This window comes from Vanellus vanellus, assembly GCF_965231255.1.
Source record: "Vanellus vanellus genome assembly, contig: HAP1_SCAFFOLD_1410, whole genome shotgun sequence".
Taxonomy (NCBI): Eukaryota; Metazoa; Chordata; class Aves; order Charadriiformes; family Charadriidae; genus Vanellus; species Vanellus vanellus.
In genome coordinates, this window is record NW_028128441.1 from 20871 (window position 1) to 43827 (window position 22957).

The 22957-nt window shown below is 64.2% G+C and overlaps 3 long non-coding RNA genes across 3 annotated transcripts; all 3 read right to left on the reverse strand.

Moving 5' to 3' along the window:
* Positions 1-640: 640 nt before the first annotated feature.
* LOC309684455 lies at positions 641-1599 on the reverse strand. The gene is made up of 3 exons (XR_014270291.1): positions 1479-1599; positions 1185-1313; positions 641-717 (listed from the first exon to the last, which is right to left on the reverse strand). It is a non-coding gene; the product is annotated as an uncharacterized lncRNA (long non-coding RNA).
* Positions 1600-16034: 14435 nt separating this feature from the next.
* Positions 16035-17534, reverse strand: LOC309684452. Its single transcript, XR_014270288.1, has 3 exons — positions 17451-17534; positions 16624-16843; positions 16035-16522 (listed from the first exon to the last, which is right to left on the reverse strand). It is a non-coding gene; the product is annotated as an uncharacterized lncRNA (long non-coding RNA).
* Positions 17535-21386: 3852 nt separating this feature from the next.
* Positions 21387-22886, reverse strand: LOC309684458. The gene is made up of 3 exons (XR_014270294.1): positions 22803-22886; positions 21976-22195; positions 21387-21874 (listed from the first exon to the last, which is right to left on the reverse strand). It is a non-coding gene; the product is annotated as an uncharacterized lncRNA (long non-coding RNA).
* Between the last annotated feature and the right edge of the window lie 71 nt (positions 22887-22957).

Consider the following 22957-nt stretch of genomic DNA (forward strand, 5'->3'; position numbering starts at 1 on the left):
CACCCCATGAACCGCCGCCGCCTGCAAACAGCGCATCGTCCAGGATGACCCACAGCACCGGGGAGAGAAATAATAATTTTATTTAAGATTTCAGGTGGGGGGCAGTCCAGGGGGGTTCCCGGCCCCATGCCCCCCCAAGAATCATTCCCACAGGGAATCATTTATGGTCTGGACCCAGTGTTGCCACCACTCGCGGGCCTTGCTGAAGCAGCCCTGGGAGGTCCAGTGGCGCCTCCACCAGTCCTTCAGGCGTCCCCACAGCTCGGCGCAGCCCTGCTTCAGACATTGTCCTGCCCCACACAGCTCCGGGGATTCCTGGCCAGAATCGCTGCCGTGGGGCTCGCAGGGCTGCTCCGTCTGCGCCTTCAGGGCCTAGAAAGCGCGGGTGATCTCCCTCCCACACCCGCTCCATCTTGTCCTTGTCAATAGCTGTAGGACAGGACACGGGCTTCCGGGAGGAGCTGATGGGTGTTGGGTTGAGGAGTTCCGGGTTGGCCGCTGAGCGCAGGTTGTGGTGGCTCTTTTGGTGGTCCTGGTGTGTCTGTGGGACCTGGGGTTCCAGTGGGGGCTGAGTGTCCAGCAACTCATTGCTGCTTAGGTGATGGATGGGTGGCAGGGAGGGCAGGGAGTCCTGCGGGGACTGGCGCTTGCTCCTCGATATGTCTGTGGTTGCCTCCTTCTGCCTGGGCTCCGGTCCTCCATCCGCTGGCGGAGAAGCTGCCGAGGGAGGGGACAGAGGGCGGCCGTGGGGTGCCGGCTGTTTGCGGGACGGTCGGTGCCTGGGCCGCTCACCGCTCTGCTACTCTGGCCTTTTTTCCTTTAAATTCTTTTCAGACTTTGTCTCACTCTCCTTCTTTGCCGTCTGCGGGACCTACACGGGCAGGGTGAGGTGGGCCAATTTCCTGGCCCCAAGCTGTGGCCCCCCATGTTCCACAGACCCCTGTCCGTCCATCCGTGTGCTCTGCACGCCGCCACGCACTGCCAGCGTCTGGACTGTGCCGGGGAGCTCCTTCCCACAGGAGCGGGGATGCTCCCCTCTGGCCGCATGTCCAAGTCCTTGTCCCTGTGGGCTTTAGGAGGGTCACAGTGGGCTTTAGGGGGGTCCCAGGGCTGCTCATGACAGCCCCCCCACCCCCCCTTTTCAGGGGTCCCAGCGGTGCCTCCCCACCCCGTTTGGGGGATACCTGGGGGGGGCTTAGCCATGGGCGGGAGGCTGGCAAAGGAGGCTCCGTCGGGCTGACCCGCTGTGGGGAGCTGAGAGCGGAGCCAAGCCCCCGGCCAGGCCGGCCGCGGGCACCCGGGGCTGCCGCCACCTGCGGAGAGATGGCGGGGGACGGGGTGGGGGCCCTGAATCAGCCCTGTTCCCCCACAGGACCCCCAAAACGGCTCTGCGCCCCCACAAACAGGCCCAGGCCGCCCCCAGAGCCCCCCAGACCGGTCCCGCCACCCCACAAACGCCCCAAACCGCCATTACCCACCTCCAAAACCGCTCACGACCACCTCCGGCCCGGTCCTGTGCCACCCTCCGCCCCGCTCCGGCCCAGGCCCCCCCGTTCTCCCCGGTACCAACTGCTGCCGCCGCTCCCGCGCGCCGCCGCACACCGGAAGTGTTCCCCTTCGCGTCCGCTCCACCCGCGCATGCGCCCTCCCTGCGTCGCCATGGCAACGGCGGGGGAGAGGACTCGGGCCTAGAGAGCGAGGGGGCGGGGAAAGGACTGGCCCCCCTCAGCTCCCCCCCACCTCTTCCCTCCAGAAAGGGGTTGTGACCCCAAAAGCAGCCCAGCCCTCCCCGAAGTGAACTGGGAGCACTGGAAACCAGCCCAGCTCTCCCCAAAATGAACTGGGAGCACTGGAAACAAGTTCAGCCCTCCCCAAAATGAACTGGGAGCACTGGAAACCAGCCCAGCCCTCCCCGAAGTGAACTGGGAGCACTTGAAACCAGCCCAGGCCTCCCCAAAATGAACTGGGAGCACTGGAAACCACCCCAGCCCTCCCCAAAGTAGACTGGAGCCACTGGAAACCAGCTCATCCCTCCCAAAATGAACTGGGACCACTGGAAAAGAGCTCAGCCCTCCCAAAAATGAATTAGGGCCACTGGAAACCAGCCCAGCCCTGCCGCAAAATGAACTAGGGCCACTGGAAACCAGCTCAGCCCTCCCCAAAGTAGACTGGGGCCACTTAAACCAGCTCAGCCTTATCGATTTGAGCACCGTTTTTCAGGTACGGGGCAACAAGGAACATTTTCGAAGCCCTTACTGGTTACCAAACCCCACAGATCCACCTCTTTACCCCAAAGGCCTTTTTTATGTCACGGACTCAGCCACCGACGCAGAGCTGCTAAACACCCCATGAACCGCTGCTGCCTGCAAACAGCGCATCGTCCAGGATGACCCACAGCACCGGGGAGAGAAATAATAATTTTATTTAAGATTTCAGGTGGGGGCAGTCCAGGGGGCTCCCGGCCCCACGCCCCCCCAAGAATCATTCCCACAGGGAATCATTTATGGTCTGGACCCAGTGTTGCCACCACTCGCGGGCCTTGCTGAAGCAGCCCTGGGAGGTCCAGTGGCGCCTCCACCAGTCCTTCAGGCGTCCCCACAGCTCGGCGCAGCCCTGCTTCAGGCATTGGCCTGCCCCACACAGCTCCGGGGATTCCCGGCCAGAATCGCTGTCGTTGGTCTCGCAGGGCTGCTCCGTCTGCGCCTTCAGGGCCTGGAAAGCGCGGGCGATCTCCCGCACCCGCTCCAGCTTCTCCTTCTGGGTGGCTGCAGGCCGGGGCACGGGCTTCCGGGAGGAGCTGATGGGTGTTGGGTTCAGGAGTTCCGGGTTGGCCGCCGAGCGCAGGTTGTGGTGGCTCATTTGGTGGTCCTGGTGTGTCTGTGGGACCTGGGGTTCCAGTGGAGGCTGAGTGTCCAGCAACTCATTGCTGCTTAGGTGATGGATGGGTGGCAGGGAGGGCAGGGAGTCCTGCGGGGACTGGCGCTTGCTCCTCGATATGTCTGTGGTTGCCTCCTTCTGCCTGGGCTCCGGTCCTCCATCCGCTGGCGGAGAAGCTGCCGAGGGAGGGGACAGAGGGCGGCCGTGGGGTGCCGGCTGTTTGCGGGACGGTCGGTGCCGGGGCCGCTCACCGCTCTGCTCCTCTGGCCGCGTTCTCGCCTCTTGCATTATTTCCTTTAAATTCTTTTCAGACTTTGTCTCACTCTCCTTCTTTGCCTTCTGCAGGACCTCCAGGAGCGGGGTGTCGTGGGCCAATTTCCTGGCCCCAAGCTGTGGCCCCCCATGTTCCACAGACCCCTGCCCGTCCGTCTGTGCGCCATTCATGCCGGTACCCACCGCCGGGGTCTGGGCTGTGCCGGGGAGCTCCTTCCCGTGGGAGCGGGGATGCTCCCCTCTAGCCGCATGTGCAAGTCCTTGTCCCTTTCCTGATGGAACGTCGGGTCCAAACCTGGCAGCTGCGGTCCCAGGCTGGGGCCCCCCGGCAGCCCCAGCTGCCCCGGCTCCCCCATTCTGGCGGGGGGCTGGGAGGTTTCCTGGGGAGGATCCCACGGAAGGACCCCTGACACTCCTAGCTGCCGCCCAGCGCTGGGCCTGGATCTCCTTCCCCGTCTTACTGTGCCGCTCCATCTTCGACTGGGTGGCCTGGCCGGTGTGGGTGACCTCAGAGACGCTCATCTTCTTGTCTGTGGCCATGGCTGGGCGGGTGCTGGGGGGCAGCTGTGTGTCCGTGGGGGTCTGCGCCGTTTCCCCCACATGCCGGGGGACCCGCTCGGGCTTGGTCTGTGCTGATATTTCCTGTGGTTTGTCCTGGCTAAAGACCGGCCCCAGCCCCTCCGAATTGGGAGGAGAGGTCGGGGAGGTGTTGGAATGTCGGAAGCGCAGAAGATGCAGCATGGACCATGAGGACGGGCGCTCGCTCCTCAACGTCTCTGTAGTCGCCCTGCAGAGGAGGAGAGAGAAGAGACCCCATTACACCCCGGCCCCTCCGCCGGGACGCGCGGGCAGCACCCCCTCCTCGGCCGGCGGGCAGCGCTGCCCAGCGCAGGCAGGGCCAGGGCACGGGGTGAGGGTCTGGGGCAGGATCTGGGGGTCTCCCCCACACTCACTGATTCTCTTGCTTCGGCGTGGGTTTCTGTGCTCTTCCCCCCGCTGGTGGAGAAGCTGCCAAGAGAGGGGACGCAGTGAGCGGCCGGCAGCCCCCGGCACAGCCCCGGCTCAGGGCTGCCGGGGGGTGTTGGCCATTTGCGGGGCACTCGGTGCCGGGGCCACTCACCGCTCTGCTCCTCCTGCCGCCGCTGCCTTCTCACCACACTTTTTGCATGTTTGGACGACTTCTTTGATTTCTGCAGGAGCCCCAAGGAGCTGGGTGAGACGGGAGCAGCTCCCGGCCTCACGCCGCAGCCCCTAATCCCACCCCAAGCCACCCCACACCGCGCTACACTGCGTTCAGCAGTCACCTACCCGGACCCGCTTGATCCGCAGCAGGGATGACAGCACACCGAGCCCCAGCACAATCAGCAGGAACGGGGCCAGGTGTGGCGCGGGGGCAACGTCGGAGCGCCCCATGGCACCGGCTGAGGTGCAGCCGCAGCGCTCCAAGTCAGCAGCACAGGCGGGCGATGGGGATCCCCAGTGACGGGAGTCCCCAACGCTGCTGGTGTGGCAGAGGTTGAGCCCGCGGTCTGTGCAGACGATGCCAGACTGCGGTGCCCAGCACCCACTGCCTGCTCCCACCTTCCCGCGACCGCTTTTATAGTCTGGCAGGGAGGCACGTCTCCTTTGTGACATCACAGACAGTCATAACCCCCTTGTCACTTCACAGACAGTCATAGTCGCCTTGGTGACATCTCGGGGCAGGGGTAGCCATGGAGCCCAGGCATTGCTGGCCATCACCGGGGGGAACACTGTGATGTCACTGGCGAGGTCGACATCACCAAGCACCGGCCACTCCACTCAGCCAGCACCATCACGGTCTGGTCCGCGTGCCACCACCGCAACCTGGGCAGCCACCACAGGGGCTGCGTGCCGTGCTGACCCAGCCCTCCCCAAAATAAACTGGGCACACTGGAAACCAGACCAGCCCTGCCCAAAGTGAACTGCAAGCACTGGAAACAAGCACAGCCCTCCCCAAAATGAACTGGGAACACTGGAAACCAGCTCAGCCTTATCGATTTGAGCGCTGCTTTTCAGGTACATGGCAACAAGGAACATTTTCGAAGCCCATACTGATTACCAAACCCCCACAGATCCACCTCTTTACCCCAAAGGCCTTTTATACGTCACGGACTCAGCCACCGACGCAGAGCTGCTAAACACCCCATGAACCGCCGCCGCCTGCAAACAGCGCATCGTCCAGGATGACCCACAGCACCGGGGAGAGAAATAATAATTTTATTTAAGATTTCAGGTGGGGGGCAGTCCAGGGGGGTTCCCGGCCCCACGCCCCCCCAAGAATCATTCCCACAGGGAATCATTTATGGTCTGGACCCAGTGTTGCCACCACTCGCGGGCCTTGCTGAAGCAGCCCTGGGAGGTCCAGTGGCGCCTCCACCAGTCCTTCAGGCGTCCCCACAGCTCGGCGCAGCCCTGCTTCAGACATTGTCCTGCCCCACACAGCTCCGGGGATTCCTGGCCAGAATCGCTGCCGTGGGGCTCGCAGGGCTGCTCCGTCTGCGCCTTCAGGGCCTAGAAAGCGCGGGTGATCTCCCTCCCACACCCGCTCCATCTTGTCCTTGTCAATAGCTGTAGGACAGGACACGGGCTTCCGGGAGGAGCTGATGGGTGTTGGGTTGAGGAGTTCCGGGTTGGCCGCTGAGCGCAGGTTGTGGTGGCTCTTTTGGTGGTCCTGGTGTGTCTGTGGGACCTGGGGTTCCAGTGGGGGCTGAGTGTCCAGCAACTCATTGCTGCTTAGGTGATGGATGGGTGGCAGGGAGGGCAGGGAGTCCTGCGGGGACTGGCGCTTGCTCCTCGATATGTCTGTGGTTGCCTCCTTCTGCCTGGGCTCCGGTCCTCCATCCGCTGGCGGAGAAGCTGCCGAGGGAGGGGACAGAGGGCGGCCGTGGGGTGCCGGCTGTTTGCGGGACGGTCGGTGCCGGGGCCGCTCACCGCTCTGCTACTCTGGCCTTTTTTCCTTTAAATTCTTTTCAGACTTTGTCTCACTCTCCTTCTTTGCCGTCTGCGGGACCTACACGGGCAGGGTGAGGTGGGCCAATTTCCTGGCCCCAAGCTGTGGCCCCCCATGTTCCACAGACCCCTGTCCGTCCATCCGTGTGCTCTGCACGCCGCCACGCACTGCCGGCGTCTGGACTGTGCCGGGGAGCTCCTTCCCACAGGAGCGGGGATGCTCCCCTCTGGCCGCATGTCCAAGTCCTTGTCCCTGTGGGCTTTAGGAGGGTCACAGTGGGCTTTAGGGGGGTCCCAGGGCTGCTCATGACAGCCCCCCCACCCCCCCTTTTCAGGGGTCCCAGCGGTGCCTCCCCACCCCGTTTGGGGGATACCTGGGGGGGGCTTAGCCATGGGCGGGAGGCTGGCAAAGGAGGCTCCGTCGGGCTGACCCGCTGTGGGGAGCTGAGAGCGGAGCCAAGCCCCCGGCCAGGCCGGCCGCGGGCACCCGGGGCTGCCGCCACCTGCGGAGAGATGGCGGGGGACGGGGTGGGGGCCCTGAATCAGCCCTGTTCCCCCACAGGACCCCCAAAACGGCTCTGCGCCCCCACAAACAGGCCCAGGCCGCCCCCAGAGCCCCCCAGACCGGTCCCGCCACCCCACAAACGCCCCAAACCGCCATTACCCACCTCCAAAACCGCTCACGACCACCTCCGGCCCGGTCCTGTGCCACCCTCCGCCCCGCTCCGGCCCAGGCCCCCCCGTTCTCCCCGGTACCAACTGCTGCCGCCGCTCCCGCGCGCCGCCGCACACCGGAAGTGTTCCCCTTCGCGTCCGCTCCACCCGCGCATGCGCCCTCCCTGCGTCGCCATGGCAACGGCGGGGGAGAGGACTCGGGCCTAGAGAGCGAGGGGGCGGGGAAAGGACTGGCCCCCCTCAGCTCCCCCCCACCTCTTCCCTCCAGAAAGGGGTTGTGACCCCAAAAGCAGCCCAGCCCTCCCCGAAGTGAACTGGGAGCACTGGAAACCAGCCCAGCTCTCCCCAAAATGAACTGGGAGCACTGGAAACAAGTTCAGCCCTCCCCAAAATGAACTGGGAGCACTGGAAACCAGCCCAGCCCTCCCCGAAGTGAACTGGGAGCACTTGAAACCAGCCCAGGCCTCCCCAAAATGAACTGGGAGCACTGGAAACCACCCCAGCCCTCCCCAAAGTAGACTGGAGCCACTGGAAACCAGCTCATCCCTCCCAAAATGAACTGGGACCACTGGAAAAGAGCTCAGCCCTCCCAAAAATGAATTAGGGCCACTGGAAACCAGCCCAGCCCTGCCGCAAAATGAACTAGGGCCACTGGAAACCAGCTCAGCCCTCCCCAAAGTAGACTGGGGCCACTTAAACCAGCTCAGCCTTATCGATTTGAGCACCGTTTTTCAGGTACGGGGCAACAAGGAACATTTTCGAAGCCCTTACTGGTTACCAAACCCCACAGATCCACCTCTTTACCCCAAAGGCCTTTTTTATGTCACGGACTCAGCCACCGACGCAGAGCTGCTAAACACCCCATGAACCGCTGCTGCCTGCAAACAGCGCATCGTCCAGGATGACCCACAGCACCGGGGAGAGAAATAATAATTTTATTTAAGATTTCAGGTGGGGGCAGTCCAGGGGGCTCCCGGCCCCACGCCCCCCCAAGAATCATTCCCACAGGGAATCATTTATGGTCTGGACCCAGTGTTGCCACCACTCGCGGGCCTTGCTGAAGCAGCCCTGGGAGGTCCAGTGGCGCCTCCACCAGTCCTTCAGGCGTCCCCACAGCTCGGCGCAGCCCTGCTTCAGGCATTGGCCTGCCCCACACAGCTCCGGGGATTCCCGGCCAGAATCGCTGTCGTTGGTCTCGCAGGGCTGCTCCGTCTGCGCCTTCAGGGCCTGGAAAGCGCGGGCGATCTCCCGCACCCGCTCCAGCTTCTCCTTCTGGGTGGCTGCAGGCCGGGGCACGGGCTTCCGGGAGGAGCTGATGGGTGTTGGGTTCAGGAGTTCCGGGTTGGCCGCCGAGCGCAGGTTGTGGTGGCTCATTTGGTGGTCCTGGTGTGTCTGTGGGACCTGGGGTTCCAGTGGAGGCTGAGTGTCCAGCAACTCATTGCTGCTTAGGTGATGGATGGGTGGCAGGGAGGGCAGGGAGTCCTGCGGGGACTGGCGCTTGCTCCTCGATATGTCTGTGGTTGCCTCCTTCTGCCTGGGCTCCGGTCCTCCATCCGCTGGCGGAGAAGCTGCCGAGGGAGGGGACAGAGGGCGGCCGTGGGGTGCCGGCTGTTTGCGGGACGGTCGGTGCCGGGGCCGCTCACCGCTCTGCTCCTCTGGCCGCGTTCTCGCCTCTTGCATTATTTCCTTTAAATTCTTTTCAGACTTTGTCTCACTCTCCTTCTTTGCCTTCTGCAGGACCTCCAGGAGCGGGGTGTCGTGGGCCAATTTCCTGGCCCCAAGCTGTGGCCCCCCATGTTCCACAGACCCCTGCCCGTCCGTCTGTGCGCCATTCATGCCGGTACCCACCGCCGGGGTCTGGGCTGTGCCGGGGAGCTCCTTCCCGTGGGAGCGGGGATGCTCCCCTCTAGCCGCATGTGCAAGTCCTTGTCCCTTTCCTGATGGAACGTCGGGTCCAAACCTGGCAGCTGCGGTCCCAGGCTGGGGCCCCCCGGCAGCCCCAGCTGCCCCGGCTCCCCCATTCTGGCGGGGGGCTGGGAGGTTTCCTGGGGAGGATCCCACGGAAGGACCCCTGACACTCCTAGCTGCCGCCCAGCGCTGGGCCTGGATCTCCTTCCCCGTCTTACTGTGCCGCTCCATCTTCGACTGGGTGGCCTGGCCGGTGTGGGTGACCTCAGAGACGCTCATCTTCTTGTCTGTGGCCATGGCTGGGCGGGTGCTGGGGGGCAGCTGTGTGTCCGTGGGGGTCTGCGCCGTTTCCCCCACATGCCGGGGGACCCGCTCGGGCTTGGTCTGTGCTGATATTTCCTGTGGTTTGTCCTGGCTAAAGACCGGCCCCAGCCCCTCCGAATTGGGAGGAGAGGTCGGGGAGGTGTTGGAATGTCGGAAGCGCAGAAGATGCAGCATGGACCATGAGGACGGGCGCTCGCTCCTCAACGTCTCTGTAGTCGCCCTGCAGAGGAGGAGAGAGAAGAGACCCCATTACACCCCGGCCCCTCCGCCGGGACGCGCGGGCAGCACCCCCTCCTCGGCCGGCGGGCAGCGCTGCCCAGCGCAGGCAGGGCCAGGGCACGGGGTGAGGGTCTGGGGCAGGATCTGGGGGTCTCCCCCACACTCACTGATTCTCTTGCTTCGGCGTGGGTTTCTGTGCTCTTCCCCCCGCTGGTGGAGAAGCTGCCAAGAGAGGGGACGCAGTGAGCGGCCGGCAGCCCCCGGCACAGCCCCGGCTCAGGGCTGCCGGGGGGTGTTGGCCATTTGCGGGGCACTCGGTGCCGGGGCCACTCACCGCTCTGCTCCTCCTGCCGCCGCTGCCTTCTCACCACACTTTTTGCATGTTTGGACGACTTCTTTGATTTCTGCAGGAGCCCCAAGGAGCTGGGTGAGACGGGAGCAGCTCCCGGCCTCACGCCGCAGCCCCTAATCCCACCCCAAGCCACCCCACACCGCGCTACACTGCGTTCAGCAGTCACCTACCCGGACCCGCTTGATCCGCAGCAGGGATGACAGCACACCGAGCCCCAGCACAATCAGCAGGAACGGGGCCAGGTGTGGCGCGGGGGCAACGTCGGAGCGCCCCATGGCACCGGCTGAGGTGCAGCCGCAGCGCTCCAAGTCAGCAGCACAGGCGGGCGATGGGGATCCCCAGTGACGGGAGTCCCCAACGCTGCTGGTGTGGCAGAGGTTGAGCCCGCGGTCTGTGCAGACGATGCCAGACTGCGGTGCCCAGCACCCACTGCCTGCTCCCACCTTCCCGCGACCGCTTTTATAGTCTGGCAGGGAGGCACGTCTCCTTTGTGACATCACAGACAGTCATAACCCCCTTGTCACTTCACAGACAGTCATAGTCGCCTTGGTGACATCTCGGGGCAGGGGTAGCCATGGAGCCCAGGCATTGCTGGCCATCACCGGGGGGAACACTGTGATGTCACTGGCGAGGTCGACATCACCAAGCACCGGCCACTCCACTCAGCCAGCACCATCACGGTCTGGTCCGCGTGCCACCACCGCAACCTGGGCAGCCACCACAGGGGCTGCGTGCCGTGCTGACCCAGCCCTCCCCAAAATAAACTGGGCACACTGGAAACCAGACCAGCCCTGCCCAAAGTGAACTGCAAGCACTGGAAACAAGCACAGCCCTCCCCAAAATGAACTGGGAACACTGGAAACCAGCTCAGCCTTATCGATTTGAGCGCTGCTTTTCAGGTACATGGCAACAAGGAACATTTTCGAAGCCCATACTGATTACCAAACCCCCACAGATCCACCTCTTTACCCCAAAGGCCTTTTATACGTCACGGACTCAGCCACCGACGCAGAGCTGCTAAACACCCCATGAACCGCCGCCGCCTGCAAACAGCGCATCGTCCAGGATGACCCACAGCACCGGGGAGAGAAATAATAATTTTATTTAAGATTTCAGGTGGGGGGCAGTCCAGGGGGGTTCCCGGCCCCACGCCCCCCCAAGAATCATTCCCACAGGGAATCATTTATGGTCTGGACCCAGTGTTGCCACCACTCGCGGGCCTTGCTGAAGCAGCCCTGGGAGGTCCAGTGGCGCCTCCACCAGTCCTTCAGGCGTCCCCACAGCTCGGCGCAGCCCTGCTTCAGACATTGTCCTGCCCCACACAGCTCCGGGGATTCCTGGCCAGAATCGCTGCCGTGGGGCTCGCAGGGCTGCTCCGTCTGCGCCTTCAGGGCCTAGAAAGCGCGGGTGATCTCCCTCCCACACCCGCTCCATCTTGTCCTTGTCAATAGCTGTAGGACAGGACACGGGCTTCCGGGAGGAGCTGATGGGTGTTGGGTTGAGGAGTTCCGGGTTGGCCGCTGAGCGCAGGTTGTGGTGGCTCTTTTGGTGGTCCTGGTGTGTCTGTGGGACCTGGGGTTCCAGTGGGGGCTGAGTGTCCAGCAACTCATTGCTGCTTAGGTGATGGATGGGTGGCAGGGAGGGCAGGGAGTCCTGCGGGGACTGGCGCTTGCTCCTCGATATGTCTGTGGTTGCCTCCTTCTGCCTGGGCTCCGGTCCTCCATCCGCTGGCGGAGAAGCTGCCGAGGGAGGGGACAGAGGGCGGCCGTGGGGTGCCGGCTGTTTGCGGGACGGTCGGTGCCGGGGCCGCTCACCGCTCTGCTACTCTGGCCTTTTTTCCTTTAAATTCTTTTCAGACTTTGTCTCACTCTCCTTCTTTGCCGTCTGCGGGACCTACACGGGCAGGGTGAGGTGGGCCAATTTCCTGGCCCCAAGCTGTGGCCCCCCATGTTCCACAGACCCCTGTCCGTCCATCCGTGTGCTCTGCACGCCGCCACGCACTGCCGGCGTCTGGACTGTGCCGGGGAGCTCCTTCCCACAGGAGCGGGGATGCTCCCCTCTGGCCGCATGTCCAAGTCCTTGTCCCTGTGGGCTTTAGGAGGGTCACAGTGGGCTTTAGGGGGGTCCCAGGGCTGCTCATGACAGCCCCCCCACCCCCCCTTTTCAGGGGTCCCAGCGGTGCCTCCCCACCCCGTTTGGGGGATACCTGGGGGGGGCTTAGCCATGGGCGGGAGGCTGGCAAAGGAGGCTCCGTCGGGCTGACCCGCTGTGGGGAGCTGAGAGCGGAGCCAAGCCCCCGGCCAGGCCGGCCGCGGGCACCCGGGGCTGCCGCCACCTGCGGAGAGATGGCGGGGGACGGGGTGGGGGCCCTGAATCAGCCCTGTTCCCCCACAGGACCCCCAAAACGGCTCTGCGCCCCCACAAACAGGCCCAGGCCGCCCCCAGAGCCCCCCAGACCGGTCCCGCCACCCCACAAACGCCCCAAACCGCCATTACCCACCTCCAAAACCGCTCACGACCACCTCCGGCCCGGTCCTGTGCCACCCTCCGCCCCGCTCCGGCCCAGGCCCCCCCGTTCTCCCCGGTACCAACTGCTGCCGCCGCTCCCGCGCGCCGCCGCACACCGGAAGTGTTCCCCTTCGCGTCCGCTCCACCCGCGCATGCGCCCTCCCTGCGTCGCCATGGCAACGGCGGGGGAGAGGACTCGGGCCTAGAGAGCGAGGGGGCGGGGAAAGGACTGGCCCCCCTCAGCTCCCCCCCACCTCTTCCCTCCAGAAAGGGGTTGTGACCCCAAAAGCAGCCCAGCCCTCCCCGAAGTGAACTGGGAGCACTGGAAACCAGCCCAGCTCTCCCCAAAATGAACTGGGAGCACTGGAAACAAGTTCAGCCCTCCCCAAAATGAACTGGGAGCACTGGAAACCAGCCCAGCCCTCCCCGAAGTGAACTGGGAGCACTTGAAACCAGCCCAGGCCTCCCCAAAATGAACTGGGAGCACTGGAAACCACCCCAGCCCTCCCCAAAGTAGACTGGAGCCACTGGAAACCAGCTCATCCCTCCCAAAATGAACTGGGACCACTGGAAAAGAGCTCAGCCCTCCCAAAAATGAATTAGGGCCACTGGAAACCAGCCCAGCCCTGCCGCAAAATGAACTAGGGCCACTGGAAACCAGCTCAGCCCTCCCCAAAGTAGACTGGGGCCACTTAAACCAGCTCAGCCTTATCGATTTGAGCACCGTTTTTCAGGTACGGGGCAACAAGGAACATTTTCGAAGCCCTTACTGGTTACCAAACCCCACAGATCCACCTCTTTACCCCAAAGGCCTTTTTTTATGTCACGGACTCAGCCACCGACGCAGAGCTGCTAAACACCCCATGAACCGCTGCTGCCTGCAAACAGCGCATCGTCCAGGATGACCCACAGCACCGGGGAGAGAAATAATAATTTTATTTAAGATTTCAGGTGGGGGCAGTCCAGGGGGCTCCCGGCCCCACGCCCCCCCAAGAATCATTCCCACAGGGAATCATTTATGGTCTGGACCCAGTGTTGCCACCACTCGCGGGCCTTGCTGAAGCAGCCCTGGGAGGTCCAGTGGCGCCTCCACCAGTCCTTCAGGCGTCCCCACAGCTCGGCGCAGCCCTGCTTCAGGCATTGGCCTGCCCCACACAGCTCCGGGGATTCCCGGCCAGAATCGCTGTCGTTGGTCTCGCAGGGCTGCTCCGTCTGCGCCTTCAGGGCCTGGAAAGCGCGGGCAATCTCCCGCACCCGCTCCAGCTTCTCCTTCTGGGTGGCTGCAGGCCGGGGCACGGGCTTCCGGGAGGAGCTGATGGGTGTTGGGTTCAGGAGTTCCGGGTTGGCCGCCGAGCGCAGGTTGTGGTGGCTCATTTGGTGGTCCTGGTGTGTCTGTGGGACCTGGGGTTCCAGTGGAGGCTGAGTGTCCAGCAACTCATTGCTGCTTAGGTGATGGATGGGTGGCAGGGAGGGCAGGGAGTCCTGCGGGGACTGGCGCTTGCTCCTCGATATGTCTGTGGTTGCCTCCTTCTGCCTGGGCTCCGGTCCTCCATCCGCTGGCGGAGAAGCTGCCGAGGGAGGGGACAGAGGGCGGCCGTGGGGTGCCGGCTGTTTGCGGGACGGTCGGTGCCGGGGCCGCTCACCGCTCTGCTCCTCTGGCCGCGTTCTCGCCTCTTGCATTATTTCCTTTAAATTCTTTTCAGACTTTGTCTCACTCTCCTTCTTTGCCTTCTGCAGGACCTCCAGGAGCGGGGTGTCGTGGGCCAATTTCCTGGCCCCAAGCTGTGGCCCCCCATGTTCCACAGACCCCTGCCCGTCCGTCTGTGCGCCATTCATGCCGGTACCCACCGCCGGGGTCTGGGCTGTGCCGGGGAGCTCCTTCCCGTGGGAGCGGGGATGCTCCCCTCTGGCCGCATGTGCAAGTCCTTGTCCCTTTCCTGATGGAACGTCGGGTCCAAACCTGGCAGCTGCGGTCCCAGGCTGGGGCCCCCCGGCAGCCCCAGCTGCCCCGGCTCCCCCATTCTGGCGGGGGGCTGGGAGGTTTCCTGGGGAGGATCCCACGGAAGGACCCCTGACACTCCTAGCTGCCGCCCAGCGCTGGGCCTGGATCTCCTTCCCCGTCTTACTGTGCCGCTCCATCTTCGACTGGGTGGCCTGGCCGGTGTGGGTGACCTCAGAGACGCTCATCTTCTTGTCTGTGGCCATGGCTGGGCGGGTGCTGGGGGGCAGCTGTGTGTCCGTGGGGGTCTGCGCCGTTTCCCCCACATGCCGGGGGACCCGCTCGGGCTTGGTCTGTGCTGATATTTCCTGTGGTTTGTCCTGGCTAAAGACCGGCCCCAGCCCCTCCGAATTGGGAGGAGAGGTCGGGGAGGTGTTGGAATGTCGGAAGCGCAGAAGATGCAGCATGGACCATGAGGACGGGCGCTCGCTCCTCAACGTCTCTGTAGTCGCCCTGCAGAGGAGGAGAGAGAAGAGACCCCATTACACCCCGGCCCCTCCGCCGGGACGCGCGGGCAGCACCCCCTCCTCGGCCGGCGGGCAGCGCTGCCCAGCGCAGGCAGGGCCAGGGCATGGGGTGAGGGTCTGGGGCAGGATCTGGGGGTCTCCCCCACACTCACTGATTCTCTTGCTTCGGCGTGGGTTTCTGTGCTCTTCCCTCCGCTGGTGGAGAAGCTGCCAAGAGAGGGGACGCAGTGAGCGGCCGGCAGCCCCCGGCACAGCCCCGGCTCAGGGCTGCCGGGGGGTGTTGGCCATTTGCGGGGCACTCGGTGCCGGGGCCACTCACCGCTCTGCTCCTCCTGCTGCCGCCGCCTTCTCACCGCACTTTTTGCATGTTTGGACGACTTCTTTGATTTCTGCAGGAGCCCCAAGGAGCTGGGTGAGACGGGAGCAGCTCCCGGCCTCACGCCGCAGCCCCTAATCCCACCCCAAGCCACCCCACACCGCGCTACACTGCGTTCAGCAGTCACCTACCCGGACCCGCTTGATCCGCAGCAGGGATGACAGCACACCGAGCCCCAGCACAATCAGCAGGAACGGGGCCAGGTGTGGCGCGGGGGCAACGTCGGAGCGCCCCATGGCACCGGCTGAGGTGCAGCCGCAGCGCTCCAAGTCAGCAGCACAGGCGGGCGATGGGGATCCCCAGTGACGGGAGTCCCCAACGCTGCTGGTGTGGCAGAGGTTGAGCCCGCGGTCTGTGCAGACGACGCCAGACTGCGGTGCCCAGCACCCACTGCCTGCTCCCACCTTCCCGCGACCGCTTTTATAGTCTGGCAGGGAGGCACGTCTCCTTTGTGACATCACAGACAGTCATAACCCCCTTGTCACTTCACAGACAGTCATAGTCGCCTTGGTGACATCTCGGGGCAGGGGTAGCCATGGAGCCCAGGCATTGCTGGCCATCACCGGGGGGAACACTGTGATGTCACTGGCGAGGTCGACATCACCAAGCACCGGCCACTCCACTCAGCCAGCACCATCACGGTCTGGTCCGCGTGCCACCACCGCAACCTGGGCAGCCACCACAGGGGCTGCGTGCCGTGCTGACCCAGCCCTCCCCAAAATAAACTGGGCACACTGGAAACCAGACCAGCCCTGCCCAAAGTGAACTGCAAGCACTGGAAACAAGCACAGCCCTCCCCAAAATGAACTGGGAGCACTGGAAACCAGCGCAGCCCTCCCCAAAATGAACTGGGAACACTGGAAACCAGCTCAGCCTTATCGATTTGAGCGCTGCTTTTCAGGTACATGGCAACAAGGAACATTTTCGAAGCCCATACTGATTACCAAACCCCCACAGATCCACCTCTTTACCCCAAAGGCCTTTTATACGTCACGGACTCAGCCACCGACGCAGAGCTGCTAAACACCCCATGAACCGCCGCCGCCTGCAAACAGCGCATCGTCCAGGATGACCCACAGCACCGGGGAGAGAAATAATAATTTTATTTAAGATTTCAGGTGGGGGGCAGTCCAGGGGGGTTCCCGGCCCCACGCCCCCCCAAGAATCATTCCCACAGGGAATCATTTATGGTCTGGACCCAGTGTTGCCACCACTCGCGGGCCTTGCTGAAGCAGCCCTGGGAGGTCCAGTGGCGCCTCCACCAGTCCTTCAGGCGTCCCCACAGCTCGGCGCAGCCCTGCTTCAGACATTGTCCTGCCCCACACAGCTCCGGGGATTCCTGGCCAGAATCGCTGCCGTGGGGCTCGCAGGGCTGCTCCGTCTGCGCCTTCAGGGCCTAGAAAGCGCGGGTGATCTCCCTCCCACACCCGCTCCATCTTGTCCTTGTCAATAGCTGTAGGACAGGACACGGGCTTCCGGGAGGAGCTGATGGGTGTTGGGTTGAGGAGTTCCGGGTTGGCCGCTGAGCGCAGGTTGTGGTGGCTCTTTTGGTGGTCCTGGTGTGTCTGTGGGACCTGGGGTTCCAGTGGGGGCTGAGTGTCCAGCAACTCATTGCTGCTTAGGTGATGGATGGGTGGCAGGGAGGGCAGGGAGTCCTGCGGGGACGGGCGCTTACCCCTCGATATGTCTATGGTTGCCTCCTTCTGCCTGGGCTCCGGTCCTCCATCCGCTGGCGGAGAAGCTGCCGAGGGAGGGGACAGAGGGCGGCCGTGGGGTGCCGGCTGTTTGCGGGACGGTCGGTGCCGGGGCCGCTCACCGCTCTGCTACTCTGGCCTTTTTTCCTTTAAATTCTTTTCAGACTTTGTCTCACTCTCCTTCTTTGCCGTCTGCGGGACCTACACGGGCAGGGTGAGGTGGGCCAATTTCCTGGCCCCAAGCTGTGGCCCCCCATGTTCCACAGACCCCTGTCCGTCCATCCGTGTGCTCTGCACGCCGCCACGCACTGCCGGCGTCTGGACTGTGCCGGGGAGCTCCTTCCCACAGGAGCGGGGATGCTCCCCTCTGGCCGCATGTCCAAGTCCTTGTCCCTGTGGGCTTTAGGAGGGTCACAGTGGGCTTTAGGGGGGTCCCAGGGCTGCTCATGACAGCCCCCCCACCCCCCCTTTTCAGGGGTCCCAGCGGTGCCTCCCCACCCCGTTTGGGGGATACCTGGGGGGGGCTTAGCCATGGGCGGGAGGCTGGCAAAGGAGGCTCCGTCGGGCTGACCCGCTGTGGGGAGCTGAGAGCGGAGCCAAGCCCCCGGCCAGGCCGGCCGCGGGCACCCGGGGCTGCCGCCACCTGCGGAGAGATGGCGGGGGACGGGGTGGGGGCCCTGAATCAGCCCTGTTCCCCCACAGGACCCCCAAAACGGCTCTGCGCCCCCACAAACAGGCCCAGGCCGCCCCCAGAGCCCCCCAGACCGGTCCCGCCACCCCACAAACGCCCCAAACCGCCATTACCCACCTCCAAAACCGCTCACGACCACCTCCGGCCCGGTCCTGTGCCACCCTCCGCCCCGCTCCGGCCCAGGCCCCCCCGTTCTCCCCGGTACCAACTGCTGCCGCCGCTCCCGCGCGCCGCCGCACACCGGAAGTGTTCCCCTTCGCGTCCGCTCCACCCGCGCATGCGCCCTCCCTGCGTCGCCATGGCAACGGCGGGGGAGAGGACTCGGGCCTAGAGAGCGAGGGGGCGGGGAAAGGACTGGCCCCCCTCAGCTCCCCCCCACCTCTTCCCTCCAGAAAGGGGTTGTGACCCCAAAAGCAGCCCAGCCCTCCCCGAAGTGAACTGGGAGCACTGGAAACCAGCCCAGCTCTCCCCAAAATGAACTGGGAGCACTGGAAACAAGTTCAGCCCTCCCCAAAATGAACTGGGAGCACTGGAAACCAGCCCAGCCCTCCCCGAAGTGAACTGGGAGCACTTGAAACCAGCCCAGGCCTCCCCAAAATGAACTGGGAGCACTGGAAACCACCCCAGCCCTCCCCAAAGTAGACTGGAGCCACTGGAAACCAGCTCATCCCTCCCAAAATGAACTGGGACCACTGGAAAAGAGCTCAGCCCTCCCAAAAATGAATTAGGGCCACTGGAAACCAGCCCAGCCCTGCCGCAAAATGAACTAGGGCCACTGGAAACCAGCTCAGCCCTCCCCAAAGTAGACTGGGGCCACTTAAACCAGCTCAGCCTTATCGATTTGAGCACCGTTTTTCAGGTACGGGGCAACAAGGAACATTTTCGAAGCCCTTACTGGTTACCAAACCCCACAGATCCACCTCTTTACCCCAAAGGCCTTTTTTTATGTCACGGACTCAGCCACCGACGCAGAGCTGCTAAACACCCCATGAACCGCTGCTGCCTGCAAACAGCGCATCGTCCAGGATGACCCACAGCACCGGGGAGAGAAATAATAATTTTATTTAAGATTTCAGGTGGGGGCAGTCCAGGGGGCTCCCGGCCCCACGCCCCCCCAAGAATCATTCCCACAGGGAATCATTTATGGTCTGGACCCAGTGTTGCCACCACTCGCGGGCCTTGCTGAAGCAGCCCTGGGAGGTCCAGTGGCGCCTCCACCAGTCCTTCAGGCGTCCCCACAGCTCGGCGCAGCCCTGCTTCAGGCATTGGCCTGCCCCACACAGCTCCGGGGATTCCCGGCCAGAATCGCTGTCGTTGGTCTCGCAGGGCTGCTCCGTCTGCGCCTTCAGGGCCTGGAAAGCGCGGGCGATCTCCCGCACCCGCTCCAGCTTCTCCTTCTGGGTGGCTGCAGGCCGGGGCACGGGCTTCCGGGAGGAGCTGATGGGTGTTGGGTTCAGGAGTTCCGGGTTGGCCGCCGAGCGCAGGTTGTGGTGGCTCATTTGGTGGTCCTGGTGTGTCTGTGGGACCTGGGGTTCCAGTGGAGGCTGAGTGTCCAGCAACTCATTGCTGCTTAGGTGATGGATGGGTGGCAGGGAGGGCAGGGAGTCCTGCGGGGACTGGCGCTTGCTCCTCGATATGTCTGTGGTTGCCTCCTTCTGCCTGGGCTCCGGTCCTCCATCCGCTGGCGGAGAAGCTGCCGAGGGAGGGGACAGAGGGCGGCCGTGGGGTGCCGGCTGTTTGCGGGACGGTCGGTGCCGGGGCCGCTCACCGCTCTGCTCCTCTGGCCGCGTTCTCGCCTCTTGCATTATTTCCTTTAAATTCTTTTCAGACTTTGTCTCACTCTCCTTCTTTGCCTTCTGCAGGACCTCCAGGAGCGGGGTGTCGTGGGCCAATTTCCTGGCCCCAAGCTGTGGCCCCCCATGTTCCACAGACCCCTGCCCGTCCGTCTGTGCGCCATTCATGCCGGTACCCACCGCCGGGGTCTGGGCTGTGCCGGGGAGCTCCTTCCCGTGGGAGCGGGGATGCTCCCCTCTAGCCGCATGTGCAAGTCCTTGTCCCTTTCCTGATGGAACGTCGGGTCCAAACCTGGCAGCTGCGGTCCCAGGCTGGGGCCCCCCGGCAGCCCCAGCTGCCCCGGCTCCCCCATTCTGGCGGGGGGCTGGGAGGTTTCCTGGGGAGGATCCCACGGAAGGACCCCTGACACTCCTAGCTGCCGCCCAGCGCTGGGCCTGGATCTCCTTCCCCGTCTTACTGTGCCGCTCCATCTTCGACTGGGTGGCCTGGCCGGTGTGGGTGACCTCAGAGACGCTCATCTTCTTGTCTGTGGCCATGGCTGGGCGGGTGCTGGGGGGCAGCTGTGTGTCCGTGGGGGTCTGCGCCGTTTCCCCCACATGCCGGGGGACCCGCTCGGGCTTGGTCTGTGCTGATATTTCCTGTGGTTTGTCCTGGCTAAAGACCGGCCCCAGCCCCTCCGAATTGGGAGGAGAGGTCGGGGAGGTGTTGGAATGTCGGAAGCGCAGAAGATGCAGCATGGACCATGAGGACGGGCGCTCGCTCCTCAACGTCTCTGTAGTCGCCCTGCAGAGGAGGAGAGAGAAGAGACCCCATTACACCCCGGCCCCTCCGCCGGGACGCGCGGGCAGCACCCCCTCCTCGGCCGGCGGGCAGCGCTGCCCAGCGCAGGCAGGGCCAGGGCATGGGGTGAGGGTCTGGGGCAGGATCTGGGGGTCTCCCCCACACTCACTGATTCTCTTGCTTCGGCGTGGGTTTCTGTGCTCTTCCCTCCGCTGGTGGAGAAGCTGCCAAGAGAGGGGACGCAGTGAGCGGCCGGCAGCCCCCGGCACAGCCCCGGCTCAGGGCTGCCGGGGGGTGTTGGCCATTTGCGGGGCACTCGGTGCCGGGGCCACTCACCGCTCTGCTCCTCCTGCTGCCGCCGCCTTCTCACCGCACTTTTTGCATGTTTGGACGACTTCTTTGATTTCTGCAGGAGCCCCAAGGAGCTGGGTGAGACGGGAGCAGCTCCCGGCCTCACGCCGCAGCCCCTAATCCCACCCCAAGCCACCCCACACCGCGCTACACTGCGTTCAGCAGTCACCTACCCGGACCCGCTTGATCCGCAGCAGGGATGACAGCACACCGAGCCCCAGCACAATCAGCAGGAACGGGGCCAGGTGTGGCGCGGGGGCAACGTCGGAGCGCCCCATGGCACCGGCTGAGGTGCAGCCGCAGCGCTCCAAGTCAGCAGCACAGGCGGGCGATGGGGATCCCCAGTGACGGGAGTCCCCAACGCTGCTGGTGTGGCAGAGGTTGAGCCCGCGGTCTGTGCAGACGACGCCAGACTGCGGTGCCCAGCACCCACTGCCTGCTCCCACCTTCCCGCGACCGCTTTTATAGTCTGGCAGGGAGGCACGTCTCCTTTGTGACATCACAGACAGTCATAACCCCCTTGTCACTTCACAGACAGTCATAGTCGCCTTGGTGACATCTCGGGGCAGGGGTAGCCATGGAGCCCAGGCATTGCTGGCCATCACCGGGGGGAACACTGTGATGTCACTGGCGAGGTCGACATCACCAAGCACCGGCCACTCCACTCAGCCAGCACCATCACGGTCTGGTCCGCGTGCCACCACCGCAACCTGGGCAGCCACCACAGGGGCTGCGTGCCGTGCTGACCCAGCCCTCCCCAAAATAAACTGGGCACACTGGAAACCAGACCAGCCCTGCCCAAAGTGAACTGCAAGCACTGGAAACAAGCACAGCCCTCCCCAAAATGAACTGGGAGCACTGGAAACCAGCGCAGCCCTCCCCAAAATGAACTGGGAACACTGGAAACCAGCTCAGCCTTATCGATTTGAGCGCTGCTTTTCAGGTACATGGCAACAAGGAACATTTTCGAAGCCCATACTGATTACCAAACCCCCACAGATCCACCTCTTTACCCCAAAGGCCTTTTATACGTCACGGACTCAGCCACCGACGCAGAGCTGCTAAACACCCCATGAACCGCCGCCGCCTGCAAACAGCGCATCGTCCAGGATGACCCACAGCACCGGGGAGAGAAATAATAATTTTATTTAAGATTTCAGGTGGGGGGCAGTCCAGGGGGGTTCCCGGCCCCACGCCCCCCCAAGAATCATTCCCACAGGGAATCATTTATGGTCTGGACCCAGTGTTGCCACCACTCGCGGGCCTTGCTGAAGCAGCCCTGGGAGGTCCAGTGGCGCCTCCACCAGTCCTTCAGGCGTCCCCACAGCTCGGCGCAGCCCTGCTTCAGACATTGTCCTGCCCCACACAGCTCCGGGGATTCCTGGCCAGAATCGCTGCCGTGGGGCTCGCAGGGCTGCTCCGTCTGCGCCTTCAGGGCCTAGAAAGCGCGGGTGATCTCCCTCCCACACCCGCTCCATCTTGTCCTTGTCAATAGCTGTAGGACAGGACACGGGCTTCCGGGAGGAGCTGATGGGTGTTGGGTTGAGGAGTTCCGGGTTGGCCGCTGAGCGCAGGTTGTGGTGGCTCTTTTGGTGGTCCTGGTGTGTCTGTGGGACCTGGGGTTCCAGTGGGGGCTGAGTGTCCAGCAACTCATTGCTGCTTAGGTGATGGATGGGTGGCAGGGAGGGCAGGGAGTCCTGCGGGGACGGGCGCTTACCCCTCGATATGTCTATGGTTGCCTCCTTCTGCCTGGGCTCCGGTCCTCCATCCGCTGGCGGAGAAGCTGCCGAGGGAGGGGACAGAGGGCGGCCGTGGGGTGCCGGCTGTTTGCGGGACGGTCGGTGCCGGGGCCGCTCACCGCTCTGCTACTCTGGCCTTTTTTCCTTTAAATTCTTTTCAGACTTTGTCTCACTCTCCTTCTTTGCCGTCTGCGGGACCTACACGGGCAGGGTGAGGTGGGCCAATTTCCTGGCCCCAAGCTGTGGCCCCCCATGTTCCACAGACCCCTGTCCGTCCATCCGTGTGCTCTGCACGCCGCCACGCACTGCCGGCGTCTGGACTGTGCCGGGGAGCTCCTTCCCACAGGAGCGGGGATGCTCCCCTCTGGCCGCATGTCCAAGTCCTTGTCCCTGTGGGCTTTAGGAGGGTCACAGTGGGCTTTAGGGGGGTCCCAGGGCTGCTCATGACAGCCCCCCCACCCCCCCTTTTCAGGGGTCCCAGCGGTGCCTCCCCACCCCGTTTGGGGGATACCTGGGGGGGGCTTAGCCATGGGCGGGAGGCTGGCAAAGGAGGCTCCGTCGGGCTGACCCGCTGTGGGGAGCTGAGAGCGGAGCCAAGCCCCCGGCCAGGCCGGCCGCGGGCACCCGGGGCTGCCGCCACCTGCGGAGAGATGGCGGGGGACGGGGTGGGGGCCCTGAATCAGCCCTGTTCCCCCACAGGACCCCCAAAACGGCTCTGCGCCCCCACAAACAGGCCCAGGCCGCCCCCAGAGCCCCCCAGACCGGTCCCGCCACCCCACAAACGCCCCAAACCGCCATTACCCACCTCCAAAACCGCTCACGACCACCTCCGGCCCGGTCCTGTGCCACCCTCCGCCCCGCTCCGGCCCAGGCCCCCCCGTTCTCCCCGGTACCAACTGCTGCCGCCGCTCCCGCGCGCCGCCGCACACCGGAAGTGTTCCCCTTCGCGTCCGCTCCACC